This window comes from Elgaria multicarinata, chromosome 2 (genome assembly GCF_023053635.1).
Source record: "Elgaria multicarinata webbii isolate HBS135686 ecotype San Diego chromosome 2, rElgMul1.1.pri, whole genome shotgun sequence".
NCBI classification, from domain to species: domain Eukaryota; kingdom Metazoa; phylum Chordata; class Lepidosauria; order Squamata; family Anguidae; genus Elgaria; species Elgaria multicarinata.
The window spans coordinates 22045102-22059084 of record NC_086172.1 but is presented as its reverse complement, the minus strand read 5'-3'; the positions used below and the strand labels follow the sequence as shown (position 1 = coordinate 22059084).

Genomic DNA, 13983 nt, shown 5'->3' with positions numbered 1-13983 from the left:
TTGCTGAGGACTGTAAGTGGGGACAAACAACAGCCCTTAGTTGGAAGGAGGAGGACTAGGCCCCAATGCTGCTGTGAGCATGGAATAAATGAAACATACATAAAATAAGAATGCACAGATGTATAGATGATAAACTGCAGATGGTAAAGGATTGCTTAAGATCTGCCACAGGGCAAGAGAGGCTTAGGGTGCAATCCTATCGGAGATTTACGAGTATCTAGTACAGAGCGGGGGAACAGCAGAGGTCCCCTTTCTCTCCTCTCCGAGGTTGCTGTTGCGACCTCGGAGAGGCTGCTGGTATGATTCTCTCCATGCTGGCTGTGAGGGAGAGGGGCGGAAAGCTCAGGCTCCTGGATCTGGGGTTGGAGCAACGTCTCTGACCTCGGATCCAGAAATCCAAACTATTCTATGACACCCCAGACTCTGTCTAGGGCCCATAGGATTGCTCTCTTTATCAGCTTATGGTCTCAACAGAAAGAAAGCTTGCTAGGCAAAGCTCTTTTAATAATTTATTTGACAAGTGTGCCAAAATGAAAGCAAAGAAGAAGCAGTTCAAATAGGTTACCTGGTTCTGTATCAGATGATTCATTAATTATTGTAATAGTCTTTTTTATTTGAATTAAGCAATGTCTGGTAATTTCTGCTCTTAATTTTTGTCATTGTAAATAATATTTACAGATACTATGATAAATTGTAATTGCCTGAGATTATAAAATATCTCTTTTGCATTCCATTAAAGTCAGTTTGCCTATCTAGTGAATTGCTATTCATGGTTTATCATTTATTTATTTATTTAAAACATTTATATCCCGCCCTATACCAATAAGATCTCAGGGCGGCGTACAGATAAAAGCATACATCATTAAATACTGCATGCTAAACTATATAATACAATTATTATGTCATTTTCCCATAAATTTAAGTGTGCTACCTATTGAAAGAATGACTGGGAAGGGGTACAGGAGGTGCCCCCCACCCCAGACTGTTTTGCTCTGAACTTTGGGTTACCTCTGCAGACCTACATTTGGCCAACCCCACTCCCCCACCCCTAGTGAAATGAAAAAGTCTTTACCCTTGATGCCACAGGCAGCCTAGGCCAGTGGAAACCTTACATCACTGGGACAATGTGGGCGCAACAGGGGTGGGGATGATTTTGGGAACAAGCACCTTAAAGATTAAGGTGTTGTTCCTAACCTTTAAAGGCCTAAACAGCTTAGGAACTGGCTAAGGGACTGCCAGGCTCACTATGAACCTGCTCGAGTATTAAAATTTACAGGAGAGGCTCTTTTGAGGACGTCATGACCTGCCAAGGCCCATTTGTTGGGCCCACATGAAAGGACTTCTCTCAAACTATGGAATACACTCCCTCAAGAACTACAATTGCTCTCCCACTCTCTTGGGCTTTAGAAAGGGTGTAGAATCATGGAATAGTAGAGTTGGAAGGGGCCTATAAGGCCATCGAATCCAACCCCCTGCTCAATGCAGGAATCCACTTTAAAGCATCCCTGACAGATGGTTGTCCAGCTGCATCTTGAAGGCCTCTACTGTGGAAGAGCCCACAACTTCCCTAGGTACAGTAATTGGTTCAATTGTCGTACTGCTCTAACAGTCAGGAAGTTTTTCCTGATATCCAGCTGGAATCTGGCTTCCTGTAACTTGAGCCCATTATTCCGTGTCCTGCACTCTGGAATGATCGAGAAGAGATCCTGGCCCTCCTCTGTGTGACAAGCTTTCAAATATTTGAAGAGTGCTATCATGTCTCCCCTCAGCCTTCTCTTCTCCATGCTAAACATACCCAGTTCTTTGAGTCCCTCCTCATAAGGCTTTATTTCCAGAACACTGATCATCCTCATTGCCCTCCTCTGAACTCCCTCCAGTAAAGATGATTTTTTTAAAAAAAAATGGGGCGCAATTCTATGGCTTGCACCCCAGAACTCAGAAGAGCCGTAGAGATGATCTCTGCCATCCTATCTTCCCACCCTATATTTTTCACTACATGGGCTTTTTTTGACCAACTATCTGAGGCAGTTCAGAGGGGGAGAGAAGGAGGCTAGAGAGGCATCAGGAATAATGGATAATAGGAACAGCTCCACATGCTTCCAGACCTAGTGGGCAATATAGCATGTTGTATCAACAGCCATATCTTGGTATGCACTGCCATCTGGTGATAATGTGTTATTCATGAAAGAAAAAGTCAGCCTTGCATTTAAAATTCATCCTCTGCCAGCAGACATCAAATAAATTTGTGGGGGGAAATGGGTTTCTGTTTGATGCATTGATAATTTAGACCTTTGAGCCTGACCAAAGGTGTCCCATGTATGTTTTATCATTGGTTCAATTGTTCCTGAAAATCTTGGCGCAGCTATAACAGAGCACAATATTTCCTCTGCACTCAGGAGATGAGTGAAAAACCTTGATACAGTAAGGTAGCCTAATTGCTGTTTGCTTCCAAATTTTCATTTTCCTGTATGGATGACTGATTTAGTAAAAAATGTATATGGGGTATCCTTCAAAGAGTTTTGAAATATTCTAAAATAGAATAAAGCATAAAGGTTTACAAAATGATGGGATGGAAAGGAAGACTAGTTTTGCTATTCTGTAATACACACACACACACACACACACACACACACACACACACACACACACAATGTTGAAGTATATCCTAGGTTATTAACAAGAAGTGATCCTGTCTAGGGATCCAGTTGTTGCATAAATTATGCCTAATCAGAGTGTCTCCAAGTCCAATATCGAAATACTCGCGAAAGATCACAGGCAAGGCGTTGAGCTCCAAACGTTTATTCTCGAGAATAAGGTGACTTCTTGGCGCTCACGCTGCTAAATCAGAGTCACACGGCGCTGAGGCAAGACAATAGCTTATATACTTCCATGCAGTGGTCAGAAGGGGAATTGCAGCTGAAATAGCCATGTGCTTTGCGTCTGTAGCCCCTCCCCTATTGGTGATATGGCTAGGGGGCAGTCAAGGACTTGGCTGGGTTTGATTGGTCAGTTTCATTTGAAACTGACCTATGGTGTTGTCCTGGCAGTTAATCAGCAATGTGGATTCAGCAGGACTAACTTAATCAATATCGTCTGGCAAGAAAGGGGCTTCGAAGTCGTCTACGTGCCACTTGCACAGGGGTAAATGGAGTTTTTACTGAGGGGCATCTGGCTACTCCCCTTCCCTGCCTTCTTGTGCCCATTCGCCTTTTCCAGGTATCCCCGGGTGGGTTCCTGGTGGGGTGTCCTAGAGGGGGTGTGGGTGCGTGTGGGTGGGTTGCTATATAGCAGGGCAACATTTCTGTAGAGTGGGAAAAGGGAAGAACTGTCCCTTTTACTTTGCTAACCTCCTGAAACTTCCCTGTATACCACAGCAGGGGAGTTTTAACCTCATGGTGCACACACACACTCATCCCTTATCTCCATTTCCATGACAGGAGCTTGAACGGGCCACTTCCTGATCCCCAATTGACACCCTCATTCCATGCCTCTTTGAGGCCACTGAGCAGGCACAAGTCTTGTCAAACTGTCCATTGCTGTTTTTCATTTTTATTTACAAATGAATATTTCTACTTACCTGGTATATTCCAAGCATGCAGAAACTACTACCTTATATGTGAGGGGGACCATTTTGCTACCAAATGAAAAGGCATGGGTGTGTGTTTTTTAGAAGGAACATATAGGATCGGCAACAAAATGTTGTAGTGTATCCCCAGACCCTAAGAGAAGTGCTCCTATTCAGGGTCCCAGCTAGCTTGGAACAGAAACTTTGTAGAGCTGTTGGAGCAAAGGACACCTTTTTTTCTTTCCTAGCTTCCTGAAAGTTTCACCTGCTGTGCTATAATACTAAAGGCTCAGAATCAGGGATAACTCTCTGAACCCAAGCAGTTTATTGCACTGAAAATGGGACAGAGTATAGTTTGGGGAGAATTTTTAACCTCATAATGCACATCCCTCCAACCCTAATGCTTACTTCTAGGATAGTGTTGGCTTTTAGAAGATTAGGCAAGCTAATTCCTTTTCTCCCCATTTCCATATTTTTTCTTCCAGTCAAGAGCTTCAGTATTCTGTGTCTCAACCGCCTTGGTGGTAGACCTAATTTCTAGGCCCACACAATCTTCCTGACTTCCAGTTCCATGGGCTCCAATGCGCCCACAGACACCTCTCTTGGCAACCTCCTAATTTTTATTTCTTAAAAAGTTCGTATGCTAGCATGCTGCAAAGCAAAGTTCTGCCTTCCAGTCCCATTTTTATCTGGGTTCAAAAGAGTGGTTTTGTGTTTTGGCGCTCAGACTCCACCTTTATCTTATACTTCGGTCCTTGTATTCTTCTAGTTTCACCAATTTGCGTTCTGGGAATAAATGTTTTGTGGTTGGCCATGCCTACCATGGAAGGCATTTTATTAATGGGCAGCCATTTTGTTCCACACCTAAGGGTATGGCGTTTCCAGGCTTCCTGGGGCGGCACAAAACTCGGGGTTTGCGGCACAAAACGGCACAAAACTAGCACAAAACTTTGGCACCGGTTTGGAGGTTCCATGACAAAGTTCATTTTTTGGTGTGTTAACTACGAACCCCCACTTGAAGTATCAATACAAAGCTCTTGGTGGCGGCACAAAACTCTGGGTTTGCAGCACAAAACGGCACAAAACTATGGCACCGGTTTGGAGTGGATCTGAGAACGTGAATTTTTTCTCATCCACCAGGCCACACCTAGGGTCATGTCGTTTTCACACTTTAGGATGCAGCACAAAACTCGGGGTTTGCAGCACAAAACGGCACAAGAGTCTGAACAAATAAACAACAACAATAACAAAGAAAAGCAACAAAAAATAGTATCATTGCTAACTGATGGATAAACTTCCAACTTTCCGAAAGAGTATGAAATGGTCCTTTTTAGCCCAACCAATAGCAGTTATCTGCTCTCCTGAGTGCTGCAGTCTTCCAATGATGCCTGTGGCCATGTTTTTTGAAACCCAGTTTTGGAAGGTAGAGCGCTGCAGAGCTGCCTGTCTGTCGTGATGGCTCTATCTCGTTTTGTGGACTGGAGGCAGTAGATCTCTCAATAGCAGGAGCTGGGCAACGGCAGCGGGAGGGTGCTGTGGGTCCCATGTGCTTCTCTTACTTAGGAGATGGCTGAGGAGTGTCCTGTATTTCATGGTGGAATCCTCTCTCTGACAGCCTGTAGCCTCCCTGGGATGTTTGAGTGGATCCCTGGGAGAGAGATCGACTTCTCTAATCAGTGGGAAGGAGAGGGAGAAAGCCCCACCCAGGGAAAGGTCCCAGAACTGGTCACGGTGTTGTTTGAACTGAGCTGGCAAAGGACATCTTGCAAAGGGCTGCCTTTCCCCTAGGAGCAAGAACTGCCTGTGCCACCCCTCGACTCATGGTTGCTCCCAGGAGTTCAAAGAGAGCCTGGAAAGTCCAGATGGTGGGAGCCGTTGGCCTGGGAATGGCAGGAGGCGAAGCAGAGGTTGAGGGCTGTGCAGTGAAGAAGCGGATGGAGACGGAGAGGTCGAGACGGAGGTGCCGGGAGATCCTGCAACACCAGATGAGATCCCAGCACCCACTGTCAGATGCTCATCTCGACCCAATGAACGCATGCCAGATCAACGCCTCCCCTGCCTTGCAAGGTCGGGACCACCCAATGAACCCTTCACTTGGGAAGAGATTAAGGAAATGCATAGGCTGAAGCCAGCCGGTGGAGGGAAGCAGCCCGAAAGGAAAGCGAGGCCCTGTACAAGAGCGAGGCGGCCATCCGAACTACTGCACAAGCAAGAAAGCCAGGAGATTCAAATGGGTCTCCGAGAGGAAGGAAACTGCAGAAGGTGAAATGGAGCAATACAGGGCGATACGAGAGGATCCCCGGGAGAGAGATTGACCAAATATTTTTCTGCAGAAGGATGGCAAAGACTTTGATGAAACCTTCAGAATAATCCAGAGTCTTCCAGCTTCCATAACGATGCAAGGAACGCAGTTCGGCATGTGGACTGCTTCTCTACGTGGAGCAGTAACAGGAGATCTGTGTATGGAACAACCTCCAGGTTTTACAAACTCGAAGCAAGCCAATCTCACATACAACCTCAAGAAAGGACTTTATGGACTTAAACAAGCAGCAAGAGCCTGGAATGAGAGATCAAACGAAATAGTGAGTGGCCACTCAGAAGCCTCCTTTAAGTCGCTCATTTAAAGGAGCCCTTCTCTGTAGCGGCACCCACCCTCTGGAAAACCCTCCCTCGTGTGGTTCGGGAGGCGGAAATGTCATAGCTTTTAAACGCCTCCTGAAAACATACCTTTTCACTCTGGATTTTAACTTAGTTGGTTTTATAGTGCCCTTTTAAACTTTAAACTTTTTAAATGTATCTATACTTGTGTTTTGGTTTTAATCATGCACTGCCTGGAGAGCCTCTGCTGATGGGCAGTATACAAATGTAATAAATTAAATTAAATAAACATGTAGCATTTTTTTTAAAAAAAGATAAATCGGTGAAAAACTGGTGCCCTGCTTCAAGTCTCCGCTTGCCCACATCCCCAGCAAGTTTTCCAGGGTGACCCACAGGCCTCCGCATTTTTTGCACCCTATCGCTTTAAAAGCAAAATTGACGATATGGGGAAACCAAGGCAGGATCTACACTACTGCTTATAACGGTTTATAAGGGTTATGATAACTGTTCAGGCCCAGGACACATTACTTATACCGTTTTAAAAGTGTTATATCCTGCTCGGTGTAGATTGGCCCCCAGATTTAAGAATTGGAAGGAAAGCATTTCTGTGGAGGACATGGATGGATAAGATGTTTCTTACTTTGGATCAATGAATAGGCTTAGACGAGTTTTTGTCCTTTTCAGACGTGTGTGTATTTAGTAGCAAAGTGGAAGGCAAAAGGAAGAGGGGCTGACCAAGGGCAAGATGGATGGATGATATTCTGGAGGTGACAGACTTGACTTTGGGGGAGCTGGGGGTGGCAACGCCGACAGAAAGCTCTGGCGTGGGCTGGTCCATGAAGTCACGAAGAGTCGGAAGCGACTGAACGAATAAACAACAATGTATTGAGAGAAGGGAACCATTTGTGGTGCAAGGCCGTGATCCTAAGCGGACATCTAAGAAGCCACGACGGGCAGCTCTTTCTGATCGCGCCAAGACATTTCCAGGTCTCCTCATGCCCTGGCTTGCGTTTGCAACAACGCCTCAGCTTTCCTCTCATGTGTTAACTCGCCGACCCCCCCCACACCCGCCACGCCACGCCACGCCGTCAAGACAACTTCGGCTCTTTCCGTGAGGAAAACGAGGAGGAAGAAACGAGGGCCGCCGTGTTCTGCTTCTCTTTCTTCGCGCGCCCCCCGCCGGTTCTGCTCGTTCATGTTCGGGAGTTTCCGCCGCTGGTTCTAAAACGGCCCTTGCGGTTAACGGGGGTGGGGGTGGGGTAGCGAGGGTTATTTATATCCGTGAGGGAGACGTTCGTTTTTCGCTGAATATAGTTTATCTCTCCCCCCCCTTTCCCCCATCCCCTTGCTTTGGCTCTTTTATTACTGCCATGAACCTCTTTGCCTGCAGTTGGCCGAGCCGGCCGGCCCAAGCACCCTGCCGACCCTTCCCGCGGCAGCGTCGGGAGCCGCTGAGGCACTTTCTCTGCCTTGGCGGCTTCCCCCTCCGCGGTCCCTCAGCCCCCTTCGGGCCTTTCCGTAGGGGCCGCTCGGCTCTTTCCGTGCGTCGGCGAGAGGGAGGGGGCAAGGAGGGAGGGAGGGAGGAGAGCCGAGGCATGCTCGGCGGCGCTTGCTCCCTGGCTGGCTCCTCTCTCCCTCTCAGTCGGCCGCTGCTGCTTGCCTGTCGCCGGGGCTGGGAGAGCCTGAGAGAGCGTGTGTGTGTTATGTGAGTGACGCGGCGGAGGTGTAGTTTGACGCGGTGTGTTACGTGGGGGAGAGAATAAAACTGCGGCGAGAGCCTAGGCGCGAACGAAAGCAGTGACGGAGCAGCCTGTAGCCGGTAAGAGGAGAAAAGCAAAGAAAAGCAAAGAGAGAAGGAAGGAGAGCAAGCAGGAGACAGACAGACCAAGAGAAGAAAAACAGGGAGGGGTGGCGGCGGCGGCGGCAGCAGGAGGGCCAAGAAGCGGCGGCCGTTGAGGCGGGGTTGCTTGGCGTCCGGGTGGCGGTGGGAAGAAGGCGACCGAGGGGAGCGCGGGAGGGGGCGAGAACCGGGCCTCGGCCTGGTGTCGCTCAGCAGGAGGGGCGCCCGCTTCTCCTCCCCCGCCCGAACCGCGCTATTTTCGTTCTGTTGTTTTTTTTTTAATTTTAAGATGGAACCTCTTCTTTCTCTTCCTTCCCGCCCTTTCTCCCCCTCTCAGTCTCTTCGCTGCCGCCGCCACTTTCTCCTCGCCGAACCCGGCCGCGCCGCCGGCCCCGCGCAACGAACAAAGAATAATGGCGGATGGCGGCGGCGGCAGCCGGGCCAGGCAAAGCGAGGCTGGCGGCGGCGGCGAGAACGGCTCTGCTGCTGTTGCCGTTGTGCTTCCACCGCAGGGAGGGGGCGGCTCGGCTCGGCTGCCGCCCGCGGGGTGTGTGGGGGGAGGAGAGCGAGTTGTGGGGAGACAACACCCGCACCTCTTCTGTGCTCACACCGTTGGAAGAGGGAAATGGCCTCAGGAGGGTTTCCTCCAGGGTGGCCCCTTCTTCCCCCCCTTCCACCTCCCTTTTTATATATGAGGTCGCCCTCCCCATCTCTTCTGTGGGGGCTGAGGTACTTGGCCGTAGTCGTGATGTGTGAAAAACGCGCGCAAAAATAAAAAGGATCCCCACGTACAACAGTCCTCTGGTGGTGTAATTATGGGCAGGAGGGGGGGAGCGCCTTTTCTTTCTCGCTCCCTTTATTGTGCTCTTTCCTTTCTCGCTCCCTTTATTGTACAGATTTTTTTTTAAAAAAAAACCCTCCAGCCTCCCTTTGTGGAGAGTAGCTACTGATCCAATGCCTGCCCTAGATGTGCCAACCCACAACGTACTCTTCTCCCGGCCTTTACTGAGCCGCCCCACCCCAGAACAGTCTGCGTTTTCCCGCCCCTCTCTAGGCAGGAAGATGCCTGGCACTGCCAGCCCGGACGACGGGGCAGCCCAGACGCTGCTGCTGGCTGGCAGAGCCTTGTAAAAGGGATGCTTGGACTTGCAGCTCGAGAATCTGCCGTTTGGGTCCAGTGTTGTTCTTCACAGCCAGATACAGGGTCATTTGGCAAGAGTTCCTTTTTCTTTTTATAAAACAACTTTTCTTTTTTTAACCTCAAAAGGCATGGCTTTAAAGTTGTGCTCGAAAAGTGCTTTGAGGATGAAAGGCCTTCAAAGTTCCTTTTTAATAAAATATTTTGGATCAAAACTGTATTCTTTGAACACTTTGTTTCCCTCTCAGCTCTGTGTCTGCATAATTACGAAAGCCTGGGCCCACTGAAAGCAAAAGTTGTATCAGCCTCAGGGAGAACAGGTTTAGTCCTCTGGGCTCCAGAGCCAGTTTTTGCAGTTCATTTGCTCAGCATGCATGGCCAACATGCTTAAGAGAGTTGCATTAAATGAGGCAGTTCTGGCTTTATTAACAAATTGTTAAGATGTACAGTTAATAGCATCAGTTTACTGGCAAAGTAACATAAGGGAATGGTCCCTTAGAAACCAAGGGTAGAAAATCTGTGGGGAGAGGGGAGAAAGTGCAAGCAGATAGTGAAAACTTATTTAAACTTCGTTTCAGTTGTGGGTGAGGATGAACGGAGCAATCCTGAATGGGGTTTGGAGATATGGGATGGGCAGTCCGCCACTTCCAAATCTCTGCTGGCTCTCAACTGCAAAGGTGGTATTTTTATTTTTGTTTGCTGGCAAAATGTTCTTTTTGTGAAATTTCAACCCCATTGAAACTAGTGGGAGGGAAATTCCTTGTGCTTAAGGCTGGCATAGGTGAGGAGGCCAATCCAAAGGGACATCATTTCGGTTGAAGTTTTGAAATTTTTATTTGATGGTCTTCTTTAACATAGAATATGTTAACAGAATTGGCTGTAACGCTAAATTTTGCAATGATATCACATTGTATTAGCTTTCAGGGACATCTACTTGATATTGAAAAAAACAAACTAACATCACTTTATTACATTTCTACAGCACCCAACAACCGAAGCTCTCTTCATGAGAATGTAGGGAAGGTTTCATCATCACACTTAAAATACAAATAAGTTACGGTTCTAGACAACATTTTAGAAATTTACTGGGAAAAGTGAATTTCATCACTTGAAACAATTGGCAATTTCAATGTACAACTCTGATTTTGCAGCTCCTTAAGTTCTAGTTAGGTTTCAGCCAAATATTAGACTTGCTTGTTTTTCCAGCATTTGTTTTTTTTAAAGATTCTTCAGACTATACCCCAAATTGCCTATTTCCTATATTTCTAGAAATAAATGTTTTACTTGAATATTAAAAAAAAGTGTTACTTTAAAACAACCTCTGCAGAGAGTTGGTGGCACTTAACGGATGGCAGCGTATTTCTCATGGAATAAAGCCCATTTAGATTAGATACTGTGGGTTGTACTCAGTGGTGGCTTGGCCTTAGCAGGAAGCATTTCTGCTTGTGCAAGTCACTAACTTCAGTGAACACTCCTGCCCACTTAAGACTCCATTCCCACTGAAAAGCTGCTGCTGGCAGTTTAGTAACCCTCTGGAATAGAAGGGGATGTGGTGCAGAGGGCTGCAGCACCTTGGGAGGATGATGAAAATTGAGTGTCCTTGGGAAGCACTTTCTGCTAAGGAAAAAATCACCATTGGATACAACCCATGAAATTCTATCCTCAGTTGGCAACTATATATATTGGTATAGAAGGGGAGAAACTATAAATGGACTAAAAGGTCATAATGTAAGGTACAGTCACTGACATTTCTTTTAAATTAAAATCCACAGGAAATACCATTACTGGAGCCAAACAAAATACCAGAAAAGAGTGTGCAAGCCATCGCACTTCATGGCATTTTGGTTGGCTCTAATAAAAGTTTGCCTAACTGGATTTTGGATTTTTTTTTCCAATCAAGGACTAGCACAGCCACCTCTAATATATTTCCAAAGTCAACTTCTCCAATAGTCATATTAGTCACTTAGGTTTTCGGAAGAAACTTGTTAGGGAAAAATATTTTAAAATACTTTCTAGATGCATAATATAACGGAAGAAGGTCTATATCCACCATAGACATTGAAATCCCTGCAGTCTTGAACAGAGGAGGAGGAGCTAGTTTGTCTGCAGGGTATATGTTTAGATAATTTTACTATTCTATCAAATAGATGTCCTTTATCCATATCTTGGTGATTATCTTCCTGCATACATTAGGTCTGTCATTTGGCTTGGTAAAGTTGGTGGAAGATGTTCATATCCCAATCACGGTATACCCAGTATGCATTCAGTGATGATTTTCCTCACACTGTGGACTCATATGTTTTCAATTGCCTCTTGATTAAATTCATGGGAAACTTGATTATGTGTTGTAACTAATAGGTGTTTGACACCCTAGCTCCCAGTTCCCCTGTACTTCTCAAACATCTTGATTGCCAGTATGTGATAGCTGAAGGTCCGTCAAATGACTTAATTCTGTACAGATCTCAGCATGGGGAAAGAAGTTGTTGGAATCCTCCATCCTTTTGCCAGATGGAGATGTTGCTTATGAGGCAACATCCAGGGAATCCAATTCTGTAAGCCATGAGATGTCTTCAGGCCACTTTTACTTTAGAAAATGTCTGTAATGTGAACATGTACCACTCGAATTAAAAAGGCCTTGGAAAGTTAAGGCATTTTTGGTAAGTTATATTCTGGAATAGGGAACACTAGTGTATAAAAACTGAACCAGTGTTACAGTGCAGCAGTTTCCCTAGTACAGCTGCAGATCTGTAATGGAGCATTATGGTTATCTGGTCTTATAAATAAATACAGTCCTCATCTTACATTTATTTTCTGCAAACTTTGTCACATACCTCTTTTATGGTTGACACTTCTATGCTTTTTAGAAGTAATTCTTCAATGTAGCACTTAAGTCATGCATAACAAACTAATGCTGGAAAACCTGACCTACATACTTTAAACAGCTTGGTCGTCTTGGCTAATATTCAAATTTCAATCCTAACCATAGGATCTACTTTTATTTTTATTTTATATTTTCATCTTTCTCCTCTTAACCTAATATAAACCTTCAAAAAGTAATAGTGCTACTGGTGTGACTCATTTGTGGGTTGTTGATTATCAGTGGTGTAGTCCAGTACATTTCATATTTCTGCCTTCTGGAAACCTACTTCTTGTTGACCTGCTTGCTGCAGTGCCCCTGTACATAATCTAAGATTCTGGGAAGTGTTTCAGGGTGCATAGAGTTCTAACCAGACTTATTAGACGTCATTGTTCTAAATGAACTGAGTGCATCCTAAAACACGTTTCTCAAGTTTCCCTTCTAATTTCTGGCTGCTCAATCCCTCCCCCTCCCTCCATACCATCTACTCCACGGCATAACATGCAGAGATCTTGCATAGACTGATGTATATGCAGCCTGCTGCTATGAGCAAAAATCTCATAGGTGGTGGGATTGTTCAACGCTCACTGGAAAGGGAAATAGAACAAAATATACCTGATCCCTCATAAAACTGCACACGGAAACACCATGAGAACAAAGTAATAGGCCTTCCCAAGTCAGGTTGGAATGACTGGCGGAACAGTTACTCCACAAATCCAAGGGCATTCAACCCAGCTTTGTCTTGGCTTCATCTGCTTCACGCTTTTATCATTCCATGGAAATGTATACACCCCTTCCAGATGTTCTGCAGCCCCTGAAGATTGCCTGTGACAATTTGAGAACTACTGTCCAAGAAATACCCTACGTTTGTGCCTTCCCAATGCAATGGCATATTGGTAATACAGATAAAGGAGCTTATCTGCTATTGCTCACCTATTGAGAAACCCCTCAATATGCTAGGGTTCCCTGAAACACTGGTCACGCTGCTGCTGCTGTCAGTTCATTTTAAGAGGCCTTATGGTTGTACATAAGGCAATCTAACTGCATGTCTAAACCAGCAAACATGCAGAATCAGTTGGAAGTAAGATTGGTTGAGCTCAGTGAGGCTTTGTGCAAACATAGGGTCATACATATTCAACTGAAAGTGATTACACTTGTATACAAATAACCTTGTAATTAGAATTGCATTTATAGTTGAACTAAATACATACATTGTTGATATCCATGGATATCTTTATGGCACTCTCTGTTTACCTTGATGTAGATAGAGATTAATGACTCCTTTAGTCCTATTTTAAAAATATAGTGAGCTTGAGTACCTTTTTATTTGGTTTCTAATCTTATAGGATACATAGGACTCGGGTTTCTCTGTAAACATTTGAGCTAGCACTCTCCAATAAATTGAAAGCTGGAATTCTTATTGAGTCAGTTTCTTGGATACTTGGGAAATGCCAGTATTTTCCATTTTGCTCAAATTTCAGTAACCTATAGTAGGTTTTCATATGTGATGCTGGAAAAAGATATTTGCCAACTTGCACGTTTTCTTTTATTATCATTACATTTCTATAATGTAATAATATTGCCCCATGGCGGAAGCTCTCTAGGTGGTTTACAAAGATTAAAACATGAAAAGAATATGCAAAATTTAAAAACACACAACAGACAGTACACACAGCAACAATATGCATCTAAAAACAACTTTGAGCAATCAGCGAAATAATAAAAACAAATGTGGAATAGATTAAAACTCATCACATGTTGCTAAATGCCTGGGAAAAGAAAAGTCTTGACCTGGTGCCAAAAAGATAGCAATGTTGGCTCCAGGTGGGTCTCATCAGGTCGATCATTCCAAAATTGGGGGGCCACTACCAAAAAGGCTCCCATTTTGTGACTTCCCTAACTACCCGTACATGTTGCATAATTTTCATATGGTTTTGAAAACTGAAGGTTTTTCTTGCAATCGGAAACTGATAAGTTCAATTTTA

The 13983-nt window shown here is 45.2% G+C and overlaps 1 protein-coding gene across 3 annotated transcripts in view; it reads left to right on the top strand.

Moving 5' to 3' along the window:
- The first annotated feature begins 7791 nt into the window (after positions 1 to 7791).
- The window catches only part of CREB1 (cAMP responsive element binding protein 1), a 39120-nt gene continuing 32928 nt past the window's right edge, over positions 7792 to 13983 (top strand). For 2 of the 3 annotated variants that reach the window (XM_063116115.1, XM_063116114.1), the window contains exon 1: positions 7798 to 7982. The gene's annotated coding sequence lies outside the window, so the exon portion shown is untranslated. Of the gene's footprint in view, positions 7983 to 13983 lie in introns of all 3 variants that reach the window. The other variant, XM_063116116.1, reaches the window with a different exon arrangement.